This window comes from Rhipicephalus sanguineus, chromosome 1, assembly GCF_013339695.2.
Source record: "Rhipicephalus sanguineus isolate Rsan-2018 chromosome 1, BIME_Rsan_1.4, whole genome shotgun sequence".
Lineage (NCBI taxonomy): Eukaryota > Metazoa > Arthropoda > Arachnida > Ixodida > Ixodidae > Rhipicephalus > Rhipicephalus sanguineus.
Genome location: NC_051176.1, coordinates 85,958,260 through 85,985,649, shown reverse-complemented (window position 1 = coordinate 85,985,649; position 27,390 = coordinate 85,958,260).

The window sequence follows — 27,390 nt, the reverse complement described above, 5'->3', positions numbered from 1 at the left end:
TTACGCTCGGGACATTTTAGCTGTTTTTCTGCTTTGCGCTCGAGGCCGCAATGATCGCTCAAACGCATGGCTGAGAGAGAACCCATGTGTTCCGCGCTCATTCCTTGCATTTCTTTCGGGCTCCCTAGAATTTTGTTTAGTTGTTTTTGTTTTCCATCTTTAGTTCACTTTCTCTAAGCACTATCCGTTCGCCGCAGCAAGGGACAAGAAAGAAGGCGTCAACACTGGCGCACTTTACGGCACACGTTCACGAACTAAGGACGGACGAGTTAAACACGAATGAAGAATGTATGTACTTTGGGAAGAAAAAAATCGGGATTGATGTTTCATGCCTAAGAGGAAATGTGGAGCACGGCGTCTACTTTCCGATGTGCGAATGGTATTTGCGGTGAGATTTAGTTTCGTGTACCATTCAGTTTTTGTCTATTCTCTTATGCAGTTTTGCTCAGTGAGCTGAGAGCGATTTCGGGCCCAGGTGTACGCATCTCAAGTTGGAGAAAAGTGGCCGAAGTGCAGATTCCGTTTACTTTTTTTTTTCTGGCAGGGTAATGCGGATTTGTCAATGCGCATAAACACACGGGTAGAACTAACACGCGAGAACTTTAAGGGGGGGGGGGGAACTAGGAGGAAGATTGCTGTATGCAAGACGAAAGGTTGGAATTTCGGTGGTTTCTAGAAAAGTAGCTGCAGGAAGAACAAAGAAGAACTGCCTGGAGGCCATAGGAAATGTTCTCAAGAAGGTGAACACACGCCCACACACGCCCACCTGCAAGCCCACGGCTCTGAAACACGCACTCTTAACAAAAATACAAAAAATAATGTGACGGTGGGGTTTACGTTTCCTACACTATATTCTACTCCACTTACGTATCCGCACACAATAGAGGTTTTTGTCATGTACAGTATTCCGGCATACGCAACGGGGTTTACGAAATACCGGATTACCGCGGACGATGATATGGACATCTTCTGACACTTCGTGCACCCGCAATGTTTGTTTGTTTTCGCCTAGTCTCCTTGAGAAAAATAAAAGTTTAATAAGGCAACTTATTCAAAATTACGCCACTGCCGAGAATTTACACCAGCCGAGTGGTAGAATGCACTGAGTTCCTCCAACAACCATCCTGTGATTGCCTGGTTCCTCTCGGCCCTTACAGGTGGCACCACCTATTCGACTTCTAACGTTTACAGCTACGGTAAGGCAGCGTCTCGTGCGCCGCTCGGTGCATACAATGCAATGTCAAAACGTGGTGTTGTCGAAGGTGAGGATTTCCTTGCTGCCCAGTACCTCACTTTTGTTGTCGCGAAAGTCAAGGTCGACGATGAAATGAATATTGTTGCACTGTTCGTGTAAACATCCGGCGTCAGTTCGGACTCGCATGAAATCCCAGAGCGGCTGCGAATCTCCGATGGCCAATGCTCCTGCAATGCAGGCTTTTTCGCGAAGTGCAAACACCTATCGGCCGTTTTTTATCAATTGCTAGGTAAGTGCTGTTGCGCTGTCACAGGCCGTGTTAATCAGCAAGGCAGGCAAACTGTTCGGGACTGTTTTGTAGGTAGGTGGGCTAACACAGTCGGCAGTTGCCATTGGGTATCGTTTATCAAATACTGATTCTCTAGAGCATCATGGCAACACGTCAGTACTATCAGAGTCCTGGTATTATGAAGCGACTTAGTCTGCCGATTACTTCGTCGCGACCTTGTATATGTTCAAATCTAAAGAACGAGGCGGTGATGGTGCACTGAGCAACATAACAAGGTTTCATGTTGCATATTCGGCGCGGCTACAAGATTTGTAGAGAAACAGCGACTGCTCACTGCTAAAAAAATGATGGCGGGAAACTTGTTCACCATTTTTTATGCTTATCATCTGCCAGTTATGCCTGGCGCTCGGAAGACACACGCGATGCGATTGCCCCAGCCGGAGCCAGATTCTGGCGCTACGGTGACGCCGGCCGAAAGCACAGATTCGCCCAGCGATGGTCGAGGCATGTCGGAGTTCAACTGTGCCGAAAGCCACGCTTTACGCTGGTCGCGTTTCTTTTCATCGCGATAGTACATCCCCACGAGCCGTTCGCGAAATCTAGGCGCCAAGGGACTCAGTTCTGAGACCACGTATGTTGCAGGGCGTCTTCCTGTCATCACAGCCTTGATAAACCGTGCAAATCAACGTCCCCAGCACGGATGTCGGAGGAACCGATGCAGCCAGATGTATCTGAATTTTGCCTGTCCTCCTGCGTCTCGCCGAGGAAGTGCGTTGATTCTTGAAAGAGCGTATCATAAATTGAGCCAATTCTGCGAGGGTCATCGAACATTCAATATCAACGGGCCTGTAGACAGGACCACCAGCAGCGCAGCAGCAGCAGCAAGTGCGGCTGACGGGAGGCCGATGGGGAGGCATATTGAAAGTCGCGTGCCGATTCGGCGAATTAATGGCATATTCAAACGGCGCGCCTAACCGAAAGCTAACTTGTGCATGACGTAATTCGTGACGTCACTTCCGTGCGGTCGCAGGAGTCGTTCCTGTGTGGGATCGGCTCGTGCACCGCGCGGCGCAGCTGTCTCTGCCCTATAGGGTAACCGGGTATGACGCCAGCGGAAATAAGTTTTCGCACAAGCTAAAATCCCCTAATGTTCGTCTACGAATGCTCTAGCCCCGTGTTAGTGGTTTTCTAAGGCTCAAACTTCGGTACAGTCTTCAGTTGAAAGAGACGGTAAAGTCTGGCAAAATCTTCTAATAAGCAAACGTTCGCAAATAATTAACAAAATCTCGATACAGAACAATATGAACCTAGTGCTTCAATTTGTAACAATGACAAAGTTCATTAGTGTTCAAATTGTGTTAATTTCGAACTATTATGGCGCATTTACGTCAGCTAACCCTGACATTTTCGTTCGTGTTAGCTTTTCTTGTTCAGAGCCAGCTTCTTATTTCATTTTTACTGTATTTTTTGTTTTCTACATACGTGAAATAAGTAGTCAGCGCCACCTGAAGGAGCGAACGCCTCGTAAATATTATCTGCGAAAAAGAAACTACTACGTCACTTCCTACAGGGAGAACAAGTGAGTCGTAATTGTTGCACCAGAAAGAACGTCATAAATGTATCAGTCAGAAACGTACGCTCCCAGACCACCGCCCTTTCTCGAGGAAAAAAGAAAATCTGCTTAAAACGGAGCTCTCTATAGTTGCCGTTTTTTCTTCGACCGTAATTTAATAAACGGAGTTCCTCAGAGTGCTAACCAAACTCTATTACACTAATTGAATTGCTAAGCGAGCACTCCCCATTTTCTTTCCATTGGCTCGCTTTTCTCTTTTCTTTTTACGTCCAAAGCGCTATTAAACTATATGCCGTATTTCAAGTTACGCTTTTTATCCACGTGGTTATACTACAATTTTTCTTTTGTTTCGGGGATTAATCAGCTCTTCTTGTACGGTGTCCGCCAGACATGTTTATTTGTTTATTTCGGTCGCAGCGCTAAACAAGATTAGGCACGCAGCCCTCTACCGCTGTCTTATCGTCCACAAATCCTGGGACGCTGTCCTCCATTGACTGCGTCGCCTGCGCTCTTCTCGGTCGCTGCCTCGGAGCCACTCGTCCCCAATTCGTCTTCGTCTAATGGATGGCCGCCGTGGTCCGAACCAGCTCCACGGAGTGGAGATGCTGCCCTGCGTCACCCGCTCGCCTTCTCCTCCACGTTCGGCTTTGTTGCGTGCAGTTAGTGCGAGAACCTCGACTAAAATAGACTGCCGCTTCACACCGCTTCATCTTGCTCAGTTATGAGTGCACGTTTTGATTACTCGTTCTGTACTACCGACACAGGAGCCAAAGGGCACGTAAACTCGCGTAGGCGGCACACATCTTCGAACTGCCGCAATCATCTGTCAGTCAGGCGTGGGTGGCAGTGCACGATAAAGAAATATCGTTTCTTGGGATATCATGAAGGACGTGCGGCGAGTGCGTTTATGAGGAATTGGAGCGAGGTCGGCAAACTTTTTTCGCGCATGCACTGTACGGTTGTGCGCTTTATGTATACATCTAGTCTTTTCTGAATAAAAACGTAGCAGAAAGTCAGAGCTTGTTCTTGTCAATCGTTTCTATGTGCCTCGTCTCGTGTTTTCCTTCATTTTTTTTGCGCTGCTTATTGAGATGTACGCGTGCCGTATCTCGCCTTGGGCATCTTTTGTATTTTGGGGCACGTCATATTAAAGAAAAAATCGAAACCATTGGACTCGGTGAAGGTAGGTGACCAGCGGAGCTAACGGGCGCAAAATCTCCTTTGGAAGTTGTCTAAGAGATGCTTAAGCGAGGGAGGCGGCAACCGGTGTTGCTTTTGGTCTACACACGCAGGGATCCTGCTGGAAACTAGCGTTTACTTCAAGAACCTTTCCTGTCTCAGCATTCGCCTTCAGCATGGGCGTTCTCTCTCTCTCGTTCTCTCATCATTACAAGTTCGCCCTGGTAATCCTGCACCTTCGTATTTCGTCCCACTTGTACGAAAAAAATGAAGATTTATTTTCCAACCTTATCGCTGCCTCTAAAACGTTCTCCCACAAACTCGCAAGACGCCACACTTTCCTTTTTCCTTTTCGTTTCTCACAGGCGTCTGCCGACCTCGTCTGTACTTCCGTTCCTTTCATTTTTTTTTTGTCATTTTATTGCTTCTCCCTAAACGTGGTACGTCGCGTCGTGGACGACACACCCACGGGTCTCGGGAACTGCCGGGCCGCATACATAAAGTTCGCGTAAACGGCATTGACAACGCTGCGAACAAATGGACACGCTGCTCGTGCGTAGTGATACAAGACGCGTGTTACGAATGTTCCAGCTGTCTCTGTCAAACAGTAGCAGGCCGGCGTTTGTCAGGCTGAAATATGGGCGCAGCCGACTTCGACGGGTCTCCCACACTCACCATTTTTCAATGCACGCAACATGCGTCCTATCCGGATAAGGCACACTGAGCGAAGCGAAGTATTGCTCCGTTTCCACGGCGTCAAATTTAAATATTTTTTTGTTCTTCCTGCATCGACACTTCCGTGACGATGATTGTGTCCATCTTCGTCATAATATCTCTTTCTTGCACTACGCGAATTCTCAAACATTTATAGCGCTGCGCAGCAATATTAAAGTTTACTTCGGTGCTACGATAGTTAAGGTCTCGTGTGGATCATGATCTGCCTGGTCTTCGTGCTTGTGGCTTGAAGCGTACTTCTGGTTTTACTTACTACCACCTATTTGCATTTATTAGCTCAAATTTTCGAAGCATGCTTACTTTTATAAACGTGGAAAGCAACGATGCTTTCCGTAGATGAACAGGCGCTGCGAAATGTTGCATATGTAACGCACAAACTCACATGTTCCCTATTGCATCGTCTAAGACGACTCGCAGGCGAAAGCCATTCGGTGTGGCTATCTTACCGTGCACTTCATATCATACCCAGCACAGGGTAGCCAGCCGGTCTGAGAACTGGCTAACCTCCCTGTCTTTCTGTTTTTCTTCTCCTCTCCTTCTCCTCATATCACACGAATGCCGCAAAGGAAAAGTTAGCGCGCAGCGCGGGTGGTCATGTGACTTTAGCCCCAGTTGTGCGAACGCCACTTTTTAAAAGTAGTTTTAGACACGCGAGCGCCACAAAGGCGAAGTGACCAGCTCGCGAGCCTAGAGCCAAGAGCCGCGTGGTTGCTTTTCGTGATTCATGTGCTTTTTTGTGCCCCACGCCGGCTTTTCGCCAAGTGACCCTTTTCACGAAGCATCTGAGGCTTTCGCCTTAATAAACTGCCTAGGATGCCAGGCCGTTTGAAGCTATAAGTAATAAGTTTAGGCAAATCGATGTACTACAATTCAATGTCATGCTGCATGGCTCGGCGTGCTCGCCCACCTGTAGATAATAGCGCTGCAATTCCTTCTGGTAACCCGCCGCGGTGGTCTAGTGGTTATGGTGCTCGACCGCTGACCAGAAGGTCGCGGGATCGAATCCCGGCCGCGGCGGCCGCATTTCAATGGGGGCGAAATGCTAGAGGCCCGTGTACTTAGATTGAAGTGCACTTTAAAGACACCAAATGAAATGTATCTAGAATTGTACCGCAATAAAAATCATGATTTATCCAGTAATATTTTGGCGTACAATGGAAGATGAAAGACTTTACTGCAGGTTTAACTTTTGAAATTCCTAAGAATGTTATTTCCTCGGACTTGCGCGTATACGGTTGCGCACAGTGGCACTGGCGTCACAATATCCACCAGGTCATTCTACAACACTTTTTTTCTGGTTACTTCACTTAGCGAATCTAAAGACTACGAAAAGAGGTTTCCTCGTCCAATGGACAAGTTTCCCTTTTCTGCAAACAGCCCGAAGGTGTGGAACATCTCTTCATGGAGTGTTGGGACCCAGTATTTCACTTTATAAACAACACACACGCACGCACGCACGCACACATACACATACACAAAATAAATAAAAAAAGCAAGGCTTCGCTTGAATTTACTCTCGCCATGTTTGGGCAATGAAAGCAAAGAAGCGCGGCGCGTCGATTGCTCGCTGGCGATCGTGTCCCCACATGATCAAACGTCTGCGTGGCGCGAATACGGTCGAAATTTCAAACAGTAGGGCGCATGTTTTTCCTTTCGAGGGAGCCACGCTTCGAGCGAGGGCGAATGCGATACCGCTAAAATAGATGCTTGGGCGAGTTTGTATGAAAGCACGGTTGTGTGCGTCTTTTTTCCACTGGTCTACCGCCTTTTTCGCTGTTCTAAATTTTCTGAGACTGTCACATGCACGCGTGCCTTGAGCGAGAGGCACTATTTGGAACGTCACTCACCACGGTACATTGCGGAGCGCACAGCGAAGCCGCTGGAAATGCGTCGCAATGCAAAATAGAAAGCACGGAGAAAGAAAAAAAAAGATGGTTGATCCCTCCGTCATAGGAATCGGAATAACACGAAAGTAGTGCGTGCCCTTACAGAAGTAACTGAATGTTTACTGCACATTGATATAAGAGAGATTATTGATATAAGAGAGAGCACAATGTATATTGACGTCTGGCAGCTATAGCACCGTTTAACGTGGATGCACCCACTTTGATGATTGGTGGTACTACATCTCTATCCGGACGACTAACGTCCATGTTAAATGATTAAACAAATCCTTGCGGTAGCTGTAGTAGTTAGCGGTGAAAGTGTAATCAGAGAACGAGGTGCGATAGCCAGAAGAGCGTCGCATATTGGACGCAGAACTTGGTCGCCATCCCGCGGCATATTAAAGTGTGATTGAACTCGACGGCCGGACTAGAGGAAAACGCAAAGCGCGTCGTGGCGCCCCGGTAGCCCGGCCGCAATTTTTCTCGAACGCGCCTAATGGGACGGACGTGTAACGTGTTGCAGGTGCTAATCGCGGAGGCCACAGTAATGATGAATTATTTACCGCTCCCAGAGGGCAACACCACCCCGCCGACCGCGAGAGTGGTAGATATAAAGGGCGCGTTTGTAAAGCCTCTAGAGTCTATGACCGTGGCGCAGTGGATAGGGTGCCCGGCAGCTGTTGCTGCGGACCGGGCGGTCGTGCGTTCGATGCCCGTTGACGGAACCTTTTTTCTGTGACATCTGATCGTGTAAATTTTTTCGTCGTCATTTCCGTGACGGAAATACGTCACTGAAGTCTTGGTGGACTCCGGCATAAAACACTTTCGTGTTAAAAAGTAAGCGCGAACTGTGATAAAGCATGATGAACTCTTTAGGCTCCCGCGCATGGGTGAACGCAAGAAAGGTGTGCAGCTGCGGGCTCTTTATATCGCTAAGACAAGAGTAGAGAGTGTCTCTTCTCACACTGGGCTGCCCGTACTGCCGCTGTGTTAACGTGTCAGTTCGATTTCGTCCAACTCCTCCAATAATATACACATTCGAAATCTTTTCTCGGTGAAACACTTCCTACAGACGGCGTCTCGCAACTTTCAGTCCGTAGCCATAATTTACAATGTGCCGAGTGCGGCCTCATTTCAGAGAAAGACAATTTATACATGAAGTAAAAAGTACAGTGTGGTACGATGACAAAATAATCCACGCTCCCTTATGGATTTGCCCAAGACGACTCGAAGGCGACAGTCCCTTTTCGCGTTCGATAAGGCATCTAAGGCTTTCGCCTTAAACCCCCCGTGTCTTAAGTCGTATTACATGACTAACACAGTGTGTGATTTTCATTATGAAATGTAACAGCCCCGGTGTAATGTATAATTCTGTTCTATCTCTATTTCTTTCCACGCTTCATCAACGGTACGAACACAACTCCGCCTTCGCTGTGATTGCAAATGACCAGCCGTGAGCTGTGGACAATAACAAGGAAATAAAAGCGAGCGACATGAATCGCTATGTTGTACCAGCTCAGAGTGGAACGCATGAAAGAATAAACGAGGTTCAACTCATAAGGAGCACGAATACCTACACTTACTTCTCGAAAGTTTATCAAAACGAGGCAGTTGTGTTAAGAATCGGTCGTTTCTTTCTCTCTCTCTTTCAGAAGGAAATTGGTCAATTAGAGTGTAGCCGTATCGGCCATTGTACGGGGTAATTGCTGTCTAAATGACTAAGTGAAGTTAAGTCAATTCGCCAGAAATTAATCAAGAGCGACAAAACTTTTGATTATATGAGGAAGCGCTTGACTAAAATAGAAAAAGACTGCTCGTCCATTGCTGCTGTGCAAAAAGAAGTCGATGATATTCGCACACTTGCCAGACAAACGGCAGACAACATTGCATCCATTGAATCCAGACTGGATGACTCGGAAGACCGGGCACGAAGATCGAACTTGCTGTTTTTTGGCCTTAAAGATGCTGAAACTGAAACGTGGGCTCAATCCGAAGCCTTAATAATGGAACATTGCAGCACAAAACTTAACGCTGTCGTTGAGCCCATGGATGTAGAAAGGGCTCACAGATTGGGCCGATTTAAACCTGGAAGGAACAGACCCATTATAGCGAAGTTTGCGCACTTCAAAGTACGTCGACGAATCCTCTCGAGTGCTAAAATGCTGAAGGGCACCAATTTCAGAATCTCCGAAGACTACTCCCCCAATACGCTTAAGGCTAGAAGGCATCTTATTCAATTCGCCAAGTCTCAACAGGAGCCATACAGACTTCGGCATGATAAATTATTCATCGGTAACCGGCTTCACACATTCGACAGAAACGCGGAAACTGTGGTCTCTCCTCCATCCTCCTAGTATTAGAGATAGAGTATTAGTATCCGAGATCCATCTAGTATTAGCCATAAATGGCATCTTTCGTTTCTCTACACAAACATCAGAAGCATCTTACCGAAACTTGATGCACTCGGTAACTTGTACAGCACTACAGATTCAAACCTTATTGTTCTAACTGAAACATGGCTTAACCCGTCGATTAACAACTCTGAGATTCTCTCAGCATTTCCTAATATTAGCATCTTTCGACGTGATCGACCTAACAGAAAAGGCGGTGGGGTTCTAATAGGCGCTCATGAATGCCTTCAATGTGTCCAAATTGAAGTAAGCACACCCTTAGAAATTGCGTTTGTTGCAAGTAATGCCTTCTACCCGCCAGTCATAATTGGTGGCTGCTATCGCCCACCTGATGCTGACATGACGTTTGTGGCGGATTTTCATGAGGCGCTCTATTCTGTCATAACACGGCATCGCCAGTCACCTCTCATTGTGTTTGGCGACTTCAATTTTCCCTCCATAGATTGGTCTAAACCCGATGCGCCCATATCAGTGAACGCTGCCGAAAGTGGCTTCATCAACACCTGTCTCATGTTCGTACTGACACAACTTGTTAGCAGGCCAACACGTCAAAGCCTAAATTCATCTAACATACTTGACCTCGTGCTTACTTCTCACCCTGACAAATTTTCATCAGTGACTTACATGTCCGGCCTTAGTGATCACTCTATACTCCATGCTTCAGTTATTCTTAAAATTGTGGCACCCCGCAAAAAAAGGAAAACTATAACTCTTTACGATAAAGGGAACTACGCAGCTATGAACATCGAACTTAAAAATTTTTGCACAAGTTTTCTTTCTGGCTTTTTAGAACGCTCTGTCAACGCAAACTGGCTCCTGCTTAGAAACAAAATGCATGACTTGATAAATACACATGTGCCTACAATAACCGTAACAGAACAGAAGTGATCACCTTGGTTCAACTCAACGTTAAAGCGCTTGAATAACAAAAAGAAAAGATTATTCCGTGCTGCTAAGCGTTCGAACACAGACTGCGCATGGCAGAAGTATCGCAATGCAGAAAAGGCATTCGAATCACTTTCTAGCAGAAGCAAACGTGACTTTTTCTCGTCCACACTGCCGAACATGCTTCACGATAACCCGAAACAATTCTGGAAGATTCTGAATCCTAATCATTCGCAACCACTGTCCCTGCACGATGACCAAAACCAGCCCATTCCCGATTGCGAAACTGCGGAAGCACTTAACCACACATTTTCTTCCATTTTTACTGATGAACCTGTTGATAACTTGCCCGATTTTCCGCCTTGTGCTCATAACACTATGGCTGATATCACCTTCAATCCAGCCGGCGTCGCAAATGTCATTGACTCTATAAAGCTTTCGTCATCGGCAGGCGTTGATGGCATCAACTCAAAAATTCTAAAGAGAACTAAACATGCCATCAGCGAAATGTTATGCCATATCTTTCAGCAGTTATTATCATTGGGTGAGGTACCGGATGACTGGAAAGTGGGCAAGATTGTCCCAGTCCCGAAAAAAGGTCCACCCTCTTCATGCCGCAGTTACCGCCCTCACTAACCAGTGTTTGTTCTAAACTAATGGAACACATAATATACTCCGATACAGTTAAGTTTTTGTTGTCGGTTAACTTTTTCACTCCCAATCAACATGGATTTCGCAAAGGTTTTTCTTGTGACACACAAGTAACGTTGTTCGTTAATGACATTAGCTCTAACCTTGATCTAATCATCCCAGTTCACGCTCTGTTTCTAGATTTTGAAAAGGCGTTCGACAAGGTGCCACATCAGCGACTACTTTTGAAACTTTCTCGCTTAAACCTTAATCCTTTTGTTTTAGACTGGATTCGTGCTTTTTTGACTAATCGGGAGCAGTTTGTTTATGCTAACAATCATTCTTCAAGCAGAATCCCGGTTCGGTCTGGAGTACCCCAAGGAAGCGTCTTGGGCCCACTCCTTTTTCTAATATATATTAATGATCTTCCCGCCAACATCTGATCTAACATACGTCTGTTCGCAGACGATTGCGTCGTTTATCGCCCTGTTCATAGCGATCATGACACCCGATCACTTCAAGAGGACCTGGATAAGATCACCGCTTGGTGCAATAAATGGCTCATGTCGCTAAACACTACTAAAACACTGCTAGTTTCTTTTACCCGCAGAAGGAATCTCCCTCCACCACAGTATGTCCTGTGCAACGCTGCGATTTCTCCTGTCAATTCATGCAAGTACCTCGGCATCACTATCCCCAGTGATCTTTCCTGGTCATCTCACATCACCAGCATCATTAACGAAACTAACCGCACCTTAGGATACTTTCGAAGGCACTTGCGCCTTGCTCCCCCATCGGCCAAACTGTTAGCTTATCAAACATGCGTCCGGCCCAAGCTAGAATACGCATGCTCTGCTTGGGACCCACATCAAACTAACCTTACTAAAGCACTTGAAGCAGTACAAAACCGCGCAGCTCGCTACATCTATTCAGATTATTCTTTCCACACTAGTATTACAAAACTAAAATCCGAAGCACATCTTGATAACTTGGAACTAAGACGCCTTAGATCTAGGTTGTGCCTTTTTCACAAGTTTTACCATTGCTCTCCTAGCACTTCATTAATCTTGCCTGCTCATCGTCCGTCCTGCCGCACGAATCACACCAAAGCGGTCACCGGCACAGACCGCTGCGCACCTTCGCTCCTTCTTTGTGAACACAGCAAGAGACGGGACCCAGAGATGCTGTGCTCCAATCCAACCCGCAAGCCTTCAAGTTGTTCATCGAATCACCTGTCACTACATAACAGCCCATCCCTCATATAAAACCCCAAGCTGGGGTACTTGAGGTATAATAAATAAAAAAATAAATAAATAAATATCGGAGAACTGCAGTTTCACTCCGTCTACCGTTCACCAACGAACACGCACTCGCGAAAGCTGTCGCCTGCGAAATAAGGCTTGCCCCCGGAAGAGCTTTCATTCGTGCATTCAAAAAACTGTTTCCCTGTAAAGTGATTTTCGCGGTTCCAATTTTTCTGCGACAGCGGTTAAAATATCACAACTGCGTTTGGTGTATACATCCAATTTTTTCTGTTACCCTTTCGTTGTCACGTCGTGTAGTATCGTTGATGTTATAGGGCAATCCTCTTGTTCACTATGGCTGTGTGGAAATTTCTGGCGCTGTGGTGGTGGTGAGGCTCTTGGCTCCTGCTTTTCTCAGTGTAAGATCTCAGAGGGGCTGGCATCGCTGCTGCCTGCTGCTGCTGCTTATTCTTCTTCTTGCTATTGATATCCCAATTAATGTAATTAGTATTTGTACGAGGTACAGAGAAGCTTATTTTTCACAGAAAACTTAGTTCGTGCATTACGGTGACAAACGTAAGTGATAACAATCACTGTAAAACATATGATGAAATCAGTGCATAGAGGGGACCAAACTGACTGGCTTGGAATGCTGGCGAATGGATCGACGGCAACGACTGTGCCTAACATAGAATTAAGGTAGAAGAGTTCAACGCAATAAGAATGTTCGTGAGCATGCATGAGTATGCCACCTCTGCAGCTCGTGTGATATCTATGCGTGGTATCGCTTGCCGCTGCGAGCTCGCCGATGCGTTGTCGTCGACACCGACAGCGGGATTGTCTTTGTCAATTTGCATGGCCGAACGCGAGGGCCGCGCTCGCAAAACTTTTGCTTCTATTTGTTCTTTACCAATTGTTGATCGCGTTCGTTAATCATACTTCTGGCATCAGGATTGCCTGAAATTTGCTCTCACGAACAGTTCATGTATAATAGCTTATTCTGAGCACGGGCGTAGTATACCTCTACGAAAACTAGTGCGGACGCCCTTCAGCGAACAAAAGAACACGGATACTGCATACATTTCCTGGCACGTCATCTTCCGCAATCTAGTATACCGGTAACTGGACATTTGTAATGGCATCCTTTCCTGTTTTACACTTTCTTCTCTCTCTCTCTCTGTCTCTTTCTCTCTCATTCTATTGACCTTACGTGGCCGAGATTCGAAGGTCTATTTACAAGCGCTCCCATTACTCCCTGCGGTGCAATTTAAAATTCAAATCACCCGAATAAACTACGCCGCGGATTCTGTTTGGACAAGCGTTGCGAATAGGGGCAAAGGATAAAAGATACGCAATAGTAGAATTACGCTCTGCTTTCGAATGAAGGTACATACACCGCCTCCGCGTTGGCGCTTACCTTCTTTTATTTTCTTCCCCCAATCTCGTGTCTTTTGGTAACCTGTCGAGCGAAATGATAATCTTGTTTATGCTGCTCAGCCCCATGTTCCACCCCCTCGTATTTGCCCGGTTCTGTGTTCGCAACGGCACCGCACAACCGCGTTAGCATACGCAGTGTGGAAAAAGTAAAAGTGAAACAATCTGAACAGGAGTGCTGAAATAGTGTCGTCTAAGAAGCTAAGTAGAAATAGCGGGAATGGGATATTGGATAAGAGAGGAGCAAGATAAAAGTCTGAATCAGAAGCTCGTTACAAGAACGCGAAACAGAGGAATAAAAGGTGTCGCAGCGCATTTTCGATTTCGGCGTAGCTATAGAGCGGCAAAACCGTTGTGCCCCGACCGAGGGAGCGCAAGGCGAAATAAGCAAGTGTTGCCGACAGTGTATCCGAAATCTGGAAACGGTAAGGAAGCAGGCGAACGGCAATGCGCACTGCATTGCATCGCATCTGCATCGCGGAAAGGAAGCCACGGCGGTCGGCATATATACTGCGACAGTGACGGTCGAGCCAGGTTCCCCTTGTATCGTCCCGCTATAGTGCACGCGAACTCGAACGTAAGTTAGCTGCTACAGCTCGAAGAGGTATGCAGGTATACGGTTCAGTAATGTGAATGGCTGAAGCACTTTCGGCGCAGCTTCTGGAGCAGCTAAACCCTCACTTCGGAGCAGCGAATGAGCCTTTTGAAGCTATTAAGAGTCCGAATTCATCAACGAAATTATTCAGCTGGAGCACTTGTACCATGTTAATATGACAAAATCCATTTGTCCACATATGCATGCATCTGGATTTAGAATATCCCGAAAGATAAAATTAAGTTACTGTTCTTCGTTTTTTTTTTTTGCGGAGAGCCCTAAGTTTCTTTCGTCCCGTGACGTCAGGCTACTTAACATTTTCCCGCAATACGCTTAATATTTGCAATTGAATCCGGCTTTCCCCGATGCTTGCAGTACTGGAAGTACAGCCTGTGTCCAATTTTCATCCATCCTCTTAAGATCTAAAAGAACTATTCCTGTGGTGTTTGTACTTTCAGATACAACCGGCTTTCGTTTCATGGCGAAGTGCTTAATGTAATGATTTATGGACAGTATCGTTAGTATCCTGGTTCATAGGGGGTAAGTGAAAACGGGGTTTAATAAATAATTGATTCTTTGTGTCCGAATTCTACTTTGTGCTCCATGAAATTTCCAGTAATGAGATGCTTCCTATATAATGTTGACAAGTTCGTTAAAATGAACACCCGCCATGGTGGTCTAGTGGTTATGGTGCTCGAGTGCTGACCCGAAGGTCGCGGGATCGAATCCCGGTAAGGCGGCTGCATGTTCGATGGAGTTAAAAATGCTTGATGCCCGTGTACTTATGTTTAGGTGCAAGTTAGAGAACCCCAGGTGGTCGAAATTTCTGGAGCCCTCCACTACGGCGTCCCTCATAATCATATCGTTGTTTTGGGACGTTAAACCCCAACAATTATTATTATTTAACATGAACTGTCGCGCGGCCTAGAAGCAGAACTGAGATACCCGGATATATCTGTGACACCGTGCTTTCACACCATTGCATGGTATTAAAGCATAAGCGCCCTGCGTGGACTCTTATGGAAGTCAATTAGAACAAATAGTGCTATAACTTTTTGTAGAACAAACTAACTAAAACGAAACAGTCTGTTCAAGTACGTACACGTGTACTGATCGCTGGAATTGATGCAATCAATGAAGTAAGATACTGTCGTTCCTTTACAAAAAGTTGCAGTTTTGCCAAGCGTTACTTTTCTAACTCCAACACAGTTAGAAAGCATTTTACTGAACTTAACAATATAATTTCGCAGTATGGTCTTCTAGTAGTAGTAGTAGTAGCAGTAGCGCAAAACTTTATTTGCGCAATATTGGCTAGTTGGAATCGTTTGACAGGAGTGCGCCTAGCCGTTCACCTTCCCACCCCACCCCACCTCCTTCGGCCGGAAACCATAAAATCCGGAATTACTGGCCAAACAACGTACATTTAGTAGACTGGTGGAATAAACCTTGCGCATATGAACTTAAAATTTTGATTGAAACGATTATTTATATTATGTGCCTTCCTATATACACGGCAACTTCGGATTTTGCCTCGCCCCTCCCTCCCAGACTTCGTCGTCTTAGTGAGTACATCAAGCCATAGTCTTTCCATCTTGATCCAGCTGTCGTGCAAGCTGCAAGCTTACACGTTTTGGCGGGTCGCGAGCTATTCGTGCAAAGCAAATGTTCTACGACCACACTTTCTCCGAATATTGACGGCGGTGCAGTTTATAACAAGGCACGCGCTTGTATCTAGCCGCCATTTACGAGCCGTCGTGCGAATGTCTTTGTAGCTGGACAGTGTGGTCTCAACAAGTAACATTGTAGCGCGAATGGTAGCTCGGTACGGACATTATACTAAGCTGAGTCCATCAAGAGGCGACAACTGCGATTTACATTGTCGTAGCATTAGCTAAATCTAATAATATTCTCTGATGAGAACATTATTATTTGCCTTTAGAGATTCATTCAACTACATACACTCCCTTGTCATGCTCCCATGACCATCAATATGGCATCGTTATATGAATTTCGAGCGCCTGCCATCTTCTTTTTCTCCGAAGGACTGCAAGAATGGAGTCTTGGCGCACTAACAACAACCTCTCTTCTAAGAATATGAAGAGAAGTCTTGACTCGACACGGCACGGGAGACAACTACTTCTTCTCAGCTAGAACGGCATCTTCACAAGAAATAGGCGCATCACAACGTGTGGCGCGATGGGTAAATGGCAGCGGTATTGCAGGCGCTGCACGTAGATGCTGCGCGAATGGAGACCGACGGAAAACAGTCGGTCTAAGTCCACCGCTTGGGCACGCGTGTATGCGTGCCCGCCGGGGTGTGGTATTCATACAGAACTCTTGAGCGAAAGCATGTGCGCGCATAAGTCTCATCCCTTGCGTGCTCATGCCTTACTCGCTATATGCAGCCAAATGTACTGTGCGTGTCTTTGGAGTCTTAACAAACCCCAACGCGCGGACTGCGCACGCACTTGCAACATTTATACAGCTCAACAGGACGAAAAGTTGGGCGAGTTGGTTCTGATGCATACTTGAAAACGCGCGGAAAGACTAACACAAAAAAAAGACGGAAAGCAGGGCGACGCCCTACTAAGAGCTGACATATTTATTAAAGAAACACATATTGATAAAACACTTATCCCTGATAACCCGTTCCCCGACGAAGAAAAAGCTATAAAAGCTAAAACAGCACATCACCACACCGGCACGTGTCGTTCAAGGAACGCCATGTCGGTTCCTTGTAAGCTGATTGAAGGACGCACCTGGCCATGCACTGCAAGGACTGTTGTGGAGGCGGATGCCGGCCCCTTTTCGAAACGATGACGGTGGTTTACAGGCAATGTGGAAAAACTCAAGGGAGATTACGGAAGTCCTTTGATATCGGCTGCGAACGTTCTAGTGCACCATATGTCGCGAAGGCAGTGTTACGAAAGAGGCTTTTTCCTTTTTTGACTGCTATTGGAGAATTTTCGAAGAAGGACTCTGAGCCGACGAGGCGAAGGCGCATCCGGTCGGTCGGTCCTTTTGAGCACCGTGCCCCAACCGAGCGGGCAGACCGCAGGGGGCGCCGGGATGGCCGGAGTCGTCACCGCTTGCTGGAGAAATGCGCGTTGTCGGCAGAGAGTGCAGTGGTTTTGCTGCGAAGCGGGATTCACGCGACCACGTAAAATCGTGTTTGCATTGGTTACGTTCGACTTGCCTTATTGGTCCGAGTAAGGCGATTGCCATTTCGTGGAAAACAGTGGTGCTCCCTGAGGTCCGCGTCCCCGTGAATGCTGCAAAGCTCTATTTAAATAGCGGCTCGAGTATTTTTGGGTGAGCGGACTCGGGACCCACGGCGCATCTCACCACCGGAAATGAGGCCAGTCATGCAAGCCGACGGTGTATGATATCTTTTTGAACTATATTTTTGGTATGGTTTACCCAGTGTAATTTGCAACTTCAAGTTGTCGTGTCCGTTAAATAAACTCCCAGTGAGTGCTCTCCAGAATCATCGCGTTGACACGTCATCGTTTGGCTGCGCGGAGTTTCTCCCACACCTCTTCGTCTCACTGGTCTTCCGATGCGCCTATACTTAAACATGCCCGACGTTTCGCTACAATGCCACCCTTTGATTACTATACAGGGAACCGAGATGGCGTTCTTTGAACGACACGTGCAGTAGTATGATGATTTACTGCTTTAGATGATATAGTTTTTTGGTCGTCATGGCGGGGGTTTTCAGAGATAAGCGTTCTATAAATATGTTCTTTTTTAAGTAACGTCGAATTCACGTCGAAGTGCAGCGCGAGGAAAAACAGGGGTGCTATTCTGGACATTGTCAAATTCCGCCATGTTGTCAAATTCCGCCATGTTGATGATTTGATTGGTCACGCGAAGTCGTTCGCATTGTGGCGCTGCAATGGCGTTACGACACAGGAATCCGCGATGACGTAACGTGCCAAAAAATAGTAAATTTTTTCCGAAGCAACGCTTCGCCGTACTCTGTCATGTAGAAATAAAGGTTTGGGCGAAACAACGAAACCGAAATATGGTACTGAGCTGTGCCTACGGTCAACTTGCGGTTTATCGAAACTACTGCTCGCTTGACGAAGAGCCGTCATGTCTGCAACACGATTGGACATTGCACTGATGGCGCCCATTGCGTCACAGGATCTCACTTTTTGTAGCGTCAAATTGACGTTGCGTGACGTTGCATCCTGCCAAATGTGCAGCTTAAAATGTGAGAACGATGAAGTGCCCAAAATTGGCCGCCATATTGTTGTAAATTGAGCTGCTTGTTCGATGTGCAGCCTCACATACGTATGTGTAGATGTCATTCCGTGAGTTACTTTACAAGCATGTTTTCGGTTAGTAATATTATAAAGTGTTGTACATGAAGCTTGCTTCTTAAAATAAAAGGTTATTGTTTAATTTGGCTTGTTCGAATTTGCGGTTCTCGCCGCAAGAGAACGCTAGATAAGCGAAGAAAAATGGCGCTGCCCTTTGTTGTGTAGTGGCTGGAGCTGCAGGAAGCATCGCGAGTACCGCGATGCTTTTGTGATGACCGATCAATTATTTCAACTGTGGTGCCGGCTGACGAAGGACACTGTGCGATGGCTGTGCGGGGAGCTTCGCCAGGACCTGGAGAGGCGGCGTACGGACACGAGAACAGCCCCGACCGTTGTTGTTGTTTTTGTTGAGCTACAAGTGCTTTGCGCCCTTCGCTTGTTCGCCACCGGCAGTTACCACGACGCGATCTCGAACAACGAGGACGTGGCGACGAGCTAGTCCAGTGTGGGTCTCACGATTCATGCTGTCATGGAAGCGATCGTCGAGCGCCTCGGCAATGAGCGGATCGCCCTCCCTGCCAAAAGGAAGGCTTTGTCCACATAGATACAAGATTTGAAGGCTGCGTTGAGGTGGTCGACGACACGTTCGTGTGCCTAAGTGCGCCGTATGAAAAGGACGATGGCAACAAGGCTGCTTACTTTTGCCGCAAGAACTTTTACGCCCTCAGCGTCATGGTGGTGAGAACAAATTTCATCTTATTCAATCTCGCGCATGCCGTTAGTAGAATGCAAAGGAGGAACGTGAAAGACAGCTTTTCGCCACTCTCCAGTATTTTAACGACATTTGCCGTGGCTCCAACTGCAGTGATAGAAAAGAACGCAGTAGTCTCGGTAAACGGTGTTTCCGTCGCTATTTAGTTTTGGCAGGGGTGACGTGACACCATAAAAAGTTCATCGAGCTTCATATTTGATCGTGGTAGCTTTTAAGAAAAATAATGCATGAAAGGAAATCAAACGTGCTGATTGCGCTCTAATTTCATAAACAGTGATATGCAGACATGCAGTAACTGCCACTTATGAAATGAAGGATACAGCTGTCGAAGCTGCGCTCCGAAAGCAACTCGAGAGAAATAAGTGCGTTGGACCACACAGTCACAGTTGTTCTGCATGTAGCTGGTTGTATTGCTGTTGCCGACTTCCTTCCAATGCAAACAACACTCTGCAGGTATGTGACCAACACTGCCGATGACTGCCCTCGCACTCGGGGCCCGTGCACGACGCCTTTATGTGGAAGACATCCACCGTGAGTCAGGACTGGGCAGTGGACGCCGTGGCCAGGTTGGTGAATAGCTGCTTGGTATGCAAGCGTGAGAATGCTTGTGTGGTGTCTTAGTGTAGCAAAAACATTATTCATGGTAATTTTATTACACGGTGCATGGTTCTTAACTACTAAAGTCTCTTTGTCCAAATTTCTGCCCCGTATGTTATTACTGGCAGCTACCTTGGTCGAAAACTATCTACTTTAGTGGCACTCGTGTTCCCTTGAATAAAAATTCTCTCATGCACACATTTGAGAAAACAAGTCATACTGAGACCCGAGGCGGCACACAATAATCCGACTTGCTCTCAGTGTATAATTGCAACTTGTCTTTCTATGGTCATGGGAAAGACTACTAGTGCAATAGAAAGGTCAAGCATGAAATAAACTTTCATGAAGAGATTGTATGATCCTTTATTATAAAGTGGTGAAATAATAAATAATAAGCACGCGATGATACAGAAAATGCTATACTCTGAGGCTGTGTTAAAAAAAATACATCAAATACAACTGCCATAGATGTTGTACATTCATAAATACAATTATGTGTAGAAAGGACAACTTGTATAAAAAATACAAATAAGCAAGCACAGCCATGTGCTATATAGCAATAAAATAAGTCAACTGACAACTCAAAGGTATTTCAGTCATGGTTCATAAAAAGCACTAAAAAACAACTCAAACGGTTGCAAAAGAAACCTGCTGTCACGTTTCATTGACGGCCTAAGCACAAAAAAAATCTAAGGGAAACCAAACCTTGAGTGCGCTGACCGTCTGGAGCCGCACATCAGTCCCATGCAATCAAAAGAAAGCACAACACCCTTACCACCAAAGAAGATGCGCCTTCTGTCACTCGCCCCTTCTACTCTATGAAAGAAGTTAAGGGCTGCAGTTCAGTAGCTTCGTTGTCATTCCTCCTGACGAAGGAATTGAGTTGATAAAGCCATTTTTTCGTTGGAGCATTTCAAAAGCCGTAATTATGTAACCTACCCAGACAAGCAATTCTGTGAATATGTCTAGCTGTAAAAAAAAGGAAAGCAGTGCATATCAGTGACACGATGTCTTCGAATAAGTTAAAAGAGGTGAGAAAGGAATAGTACATATTCATGTATACATTCACATTATGCTAATTGGAACACTGTCCTCCACAGGTGATAGTGCATACTCGCTTCAACTTTGGCTGCTTAACCCCATCCCTGGAGCACATCCTGCAGAATCCTCTGCTGCCCGATTCCACCGCACCCACTCTTCACTGCGGTGCGTCGTATAACTGTGCATTGGAGTCCTCAAGGCCCACTTTCGGTGCTTGCAGAGGTACAGAACACTGTACTATGGCCCACTCTTCACGTCGAAGATCATCGCAGTTTGTGTCGTGCTTCACAACCTCGGTGTTTGGCAGCAGCTGCCTGAGGCAGACGACATCCCTTGCACTGAAGAACTCGAATGAGAATATGCGGACCTTTACAACAACAATAGCGACGATACGGCTGCAGTAGACATGAACCAGGCGGGTAGGCAAAGGCAGGATCACGCTCTGTAGTGGTTCACAGCTGGGCACGACTCGATGTAATGGGGTTTACATTCCTGCGAGATGTGCACAGAAACGTGAAACACAAGAAGCTCTTGCTGTTTCTCATGACAAAGTAGCCACTTGCATTGTACTCGATCCTATACCTATCCCCTGTACTTGTGTTCTTGCAGGAATTGTATTCTGACAAAAGCTTCATTGTGTTCGTTCATTGAGAGCATGCTAATTGTACCAAGCAGTTAGGCAAAAGCATGCTCAGTTTCTGCCGCAAATCATAGCAGGACTAGTTTGTTGAGACCATAGTGACTCTGTAAACAGCCTGTGTTATTTTGCAGCAGTGCATGCAACATTGAATGCCATTCCAGAGCATTGTTTTCGGCACTTTATTCACAATGCGAACCCATGTGATGACTGTACGAGTCTGGCAGGTGTGTACAAAAGCTCTATTCATGTAGTAGCCACTCGTACATGCAAGAGCACAAGCTTGCTGTGGTTGGTAATCTATGTAAACGCTTATAGGCACAAAACGAACCAGTACCGAAAGGGGCAACGTGGGCACAGCACTGTGTAGCTACTTTCTGTCCTGGTTTCTCTGGTGGACTATAAAAGTTTACATGCAAGAGTAATACATGATATTTCAGAATGTATTGTGAGTCAATTGATCTTCTTCTGTTAATTCATCATTGTGAGTCAATTCATCATCCTTGCAATAATAAAAAGCAGTCAAGTTGTCTCATTGCTTACATCATTGTCTTATCATTCACTGCTGCCAACAACAACAAAGGATGCCTCTAATATTGTACCAGCCAGTTTTGAAACCAGCACATCTGCATAAAAGACATCTCTTTGAATGCCGTTTGTGCACTTCTTAGTGTTGCCAGTCCAATGTAACATCAACTGCATGAAATACTACAATTCCTCTTCATTATTGTGGCCATTATGCACTTCTTATCCGTACGTTGTAAGCAACGTGGAAGTACCTTCCACAGTTAACACCTTCGGAGGTGCATCACTTCTGTGGATTGAGATTCGCCTAGACTTTATCTTTCAGATTCAACTGATCGCGCGTTACGTGAGGTCCTGAAACTTAACTCTTATTGCTTCTGCGTATGTATATTTACATGATTGTAACTTTTACTTACAGTAGTCCTTACGCATCCTCAGCAAAACATATAGCACCATCTTAATGATCACGACAGTTCAGGAAGATACTTCGCGTATCGGAGACGTTATAAATAACTCAGCTGGCTGTTGGGCTAGTTGGCACATTACTTAAGATAAACTAGACGCGGAACAGCCACCGCAACAAAAAAGACAGAAGGAACAGAAGGGGCATTATTAATACTTGCAATGCTGTGCAGCTCCTTATAGCGCTTGTGGACGCCGCGGGCCCTGGGAACGAAGGGCCACCGCAACCCAAGACGGGGTCGACGCGCATACTTGTAACGATGCGGGCGTCGTCCACCGAAACGTGCGTCGCCAAATCGAACGGCCATCCGCCTGTTCACCTGCAATAAGCATGTGCATAGCTGAAACTTCAACACCACCCGAGTGAAACGCAAGCTTACCTGACTGCACCGTCATTCCGCGCCTCGAGCTCGAGCTGCCGCCACTCCGGCGGCGGCCTGCTGCTGGGGCCCAGGCGGTAAAGGCGCTCTGTCATCGTCTGTCACGGCTCCCATCGTACCTCCGGTAGTAAGTTGCAAACCACCCTCCCCATACAGGGACGATCGGTAAAAAAATTGGCCGCGTATCTGCGTGCTTCGTTGCAAATGTCGTGTAAAGACGATAGAAGAGGCGCTGCGTGAGATATGAACGCCATCTGACAATACGTCGGGAAACGTGAATGCTGTGTTGCGGGCTGGTAGTCCCGGCGCAGCAGCAGGCAAGACCGGCGGGGACGTCAGCCAGCCCGAACACGCGGTTTGGCGCGAAGCGCCGAAGCAGAAGAAACGTCCGCACTCAACGAGTACTCTCCACACACTCTTTTATATTCACGTCGCCTGGGTAAAGCAGGAATGCCAGAGCGGAACTGAGCTCGCTCGCTGGATTTCAAGCAAGACGGACGTGCCTGCCGCGATGTCCTGGATTACTCCTCGTACCTCTCGCTGACCGGCGCCCCGTGACGGACTCCTCGCCCGCTATGCCGTGCGCCGCTCATCGACGGGGCCTTCGCCGCTTCGCCGATGTTGTGCACCGTGCCTCTAGCTGTGTTTCGCGGACCCGTCCCTGAACTCCCGTGACCGTTTCCCCATCTTTCCTGTCCTCTTTTCGCTTCGTTGGATGGATGTGCTCCTATCACTTTTCTCTCTATTTTCCCACTATTCTTTTATTCCCTCCTTACCCCCACCCCTACAAGGCACTGCGCCGTGTCGCCTATATGCAGACAGAAATTAGGTGCCTTTTTCCTTTCCTTAATAACCACAGAAGAAGAAGAAGAAGAACTGAAACCGAAACACAACAATGAGCTCGCGCAGAGGGCACGGAGGAAGCCAAGTTTCGGCGCAGTCGCATTTTCAGCGCAGCTTAAGAAATTAGGGTCTGTAGAATTACGTATCTATGTATTTTCTATTAAAGGAACACACCACCTAATACTTACCTAGTGATGTTGCGCCTCAGATATGCGTAATGTTTGCTTTTTGATCAACCATGTAGACAAGTATGAACCTAGTGAGCCGTTCACGATGGCTGGCCCTTGTGCAAGGGGTTCAACTTTGGCCGAGTGGCTGAATCGAGGGACGTGCCGACAAACAGAAAGACAGAAAGACAGACCAAAATTTCTCCGTTTAAGTTCCCCAAGAAAGACTATCGTCTTTAAAAATGCAACATCGCGGCCCACTGTTCGCGATCTGCCGACATAACCACAGAACACCTACACAAAACAACCAGCGAAATAACGATGTCGGCAATGTCGACGCTGGCTTGGCTGGCTCGCTTATTGGCTAAAGAAGTTACTATGGCTTTGTCGCTCATCTCCAAATATGGCGCTAAATTGCAGACGTTATCGTCTGCTTCACAACTTTAAAACTAAATGCTTCACTTTTCTTTTATTTTTTTGTTGTTACATTAACAATTTCAGATACAAAATACTAATTAATTGCACGTTTCTTTGCATCTTATGTCCCTTTCACGTCACGTTTCGCAAGCATTTCATGCGTTTGCGTCATCATTGTGTACACGTCACGCCTACGTCAAATTTGAGAGAAAATGGCGGAAGTCCAGAATAGCACCCCAGGACACATTAAAGAACACACAGGAGAGGCGCTAACTGGGAACTGGGAGCGCTAGTATCTGCCTCTTGAGTTCAAACAAATGTCAATTAGTAGCCTGTTGTCCTGGTTTCCGCCTTTCTTTTGTGTTAGTCTTTTCGCGCCGTTTTAATATGTGTTCATATAATTTATTCAGCAAAATAAACTAAAAAAAGAACGGTTTTTCCTAACAAAACCTCAATACTAAAACGCGACAAAAAGATGGAAAAAAATTTGCAGGACGCTTGAGCTTCGCCTTCAAGAGTAGAACGCGAGAGCGTAATCGGACCGTGTTCGCGTCGCCTTCTCAATCGCCAGCCTGGCTTCGCTTCTCGGTGGACACCTCAACAGTGCCGCAGAGAAAGGAACGTCTGTGCGCCTGCAAAGTGGCCCTTTCAAACTATCCTAGAACGCCTACCGCAAGTACAGTTGCGAAGTGCCCACTACGACATAATTCTTCCTTTTGCGAGTTGGTGAGGTACCCACTACGGATCTCTAAGGCAACACGCGCACCTGCACACGTTGTTGATGCTGTTGTTGATAATGATAATTAATTATGCCTGTGTACTTTGTAATTGGTGGGCCTTTAAATCAACAACTCGTTGCGCAATTCACGTGTTTTGACGCCTGGTGTGGTTCTGCGCTTCCGCCACCCGATATTGCATGTGTCAATCACACTCCTCGCACTACATAACATTCATATGGTGTTTTTTTTTTTATGCAACTTCGAGCACGGGCGTGCCTCTGTGGTAGAACACCTGCTTGCCCCGCAGAAGACCTGGGTTCGATTGCCACTCGAACCAAAAATTTTTTTTTTATTATTTCTTTATGTGCATCTATCTCCAATTTCCGCTCACGGCCAACACTGACTTTTCGCTCACAACCAACGACGCCGACAGCGACACCGGAATTCCTGCGAAACGAGCTCTTTAACGCTATCGCGTCAAAAAAAGAATCATTCTTCGCGAGAGCAAAGAGGACAAAAAGATACGGGCCTGCGAGCAGCTGAAAATCGTGAGCCCAGCAGACACTAACCCATATAATCCCCAAACGCAAAAGAAATGAAGTAACACCCGCAAGGAAATGCCAGCGCCGCGCGTAGAGCTGGGTCGGCGAATGTCCCCTCTGCGCGCTCACTTATCCCCGCGGCGACACTGTCAGCAAAGCCGAGCTCGCACTGCCATCCGACGGCCCTGTTTGCCGTTCACATTTTGACACCGGCGCCTGCGTGTTTCCGTTGATGCGAACACTACCTTACATTTCCGCCGGCGGCCGGCGCCAGTAAAGGGCTCCGTGCGGACGACAGTGTATATATATACGACGACGGAAGAGAAGGTTTCGAACGACGCGCCTAAATAAGTAAGTGGCCGTCCGCCCGAGATCCGAGGAATCGGCTGCGACAAATCCGCCTCCTTACCTACCGGGCAACACCCCTCAATGTCACGCAGCAGTGAGCTCACAGTCGACATACGATCAAACGAATAAAAGAAGGAACCGTACGTTGACGTAGAGGAAAGGACGTTGTCAACCAAAAACGAGAAAGTCGAAACAATGAACCGGAGCGCCACGTCGCTGCACCTAGGGGCGTAAGAGAAAAAGACAAGGTACTTCGTAGGGAGGCTCTCGACGTGCTCTCGAGAGCAGGGCGGGCTCGTCCGTGTGTTTTCTCCCGTACATACACGAAGCCTGCTCCCCTCGTCCTCGGTCGCACTTGTCCCCGGCTTCAGCCACGCGGCGGCCTCGAGTGGACGCTGTGGCGCCGCTCGAGAGCTCCCGGTCGTGTAGAGACGCGCCGCCGTCGGTTCTCGAGGGCTTGAGTCGAAAACAAACGCCCCGGGAAGTGGTTTTTCTCGGGGCTTTTCTGATGTCAAGAGCCGACCGAGCGGCGGGAAAGCGAAGTGCTCTTCTCGTGCAGTGAAGCCGTCGACGCGCGATCTTTTCTTGTTGTCGCCATAACTTTGTTAGGGTCCTCCCCTAGTCAGGTTGTGCTACACCTGCGAAACGTGTCGCGCGCTTAGACCACCGAAAAAAGCGGCGGTGGCGGTTGCGAGTCGATGCAACCACATCTCTGGAATTTTTAGTCAGCACATCGTCATCATCTTGTCATCAACTTTGTAGAACTGTCTTCAAATAAAGCAAGAAGGAAAAAAATAGCAATAACACTCACCTTGATAATATTGCATCTATACTCGAAAGGTATTTGGTGGATGCCATTTTAAATATTCCCTCACGCCAAGGCACTCGAAACTGATTACTCATTCACGCTGTGAGAACGCGGTTGAACAGGAGTGGACACGTGCATATGACGTCAGCCAAAAATCGTGCAAGGGCCATCTCTAGCTCCACATGGTTGACTTTAGGAGGATGCCGTAGAGGAAAATTCTGAGCAGCTCGTACGAAAGAGCGCAAACGTAAATGAGGGATAGCCGAAAAAATTGCTTGGCGGAATACACCGAACAAAAAAAAAAGAGATCAGTTATTTTAACTGGTTTTCTTTTGATCTGAACAACTTTGATGTAGCGCGAAACGACACACGGACACTAGAAAGTGCATGCGTCCGTGAGAAAGTCCGTGTGAACTTTTAATCCATTTTGGTCAAGCAGAGCAACTGTGCCGTTTCTTACCAACTACAGGGCTACGCATACGACGCCCACAATTTTTGCTTGTGTGCAGCACGGCCACAAATTTATACGAAAATTTTGTGGCGCTAACTTGAATCTCCCTTTGCAGTAAAACATGACTCTGAAGCACGATGATTTGGGTTTTAAATGCAGCAACATTCGAGGATCTTTAGAGAATCGTCAGCACACAAGTTGCTTCAGAGATCCCGCTACTACAACTTTCTTTTTATATTTATGATCTCCATCATCGAAATTTTTAGCGGCATTTGTTATAAGTTCAAGTGTGGTGCCACTCAAAACGATGCTGGGGGATCCGATTCCGGTGGCGACAGGATGTGGACAGAATTCTAA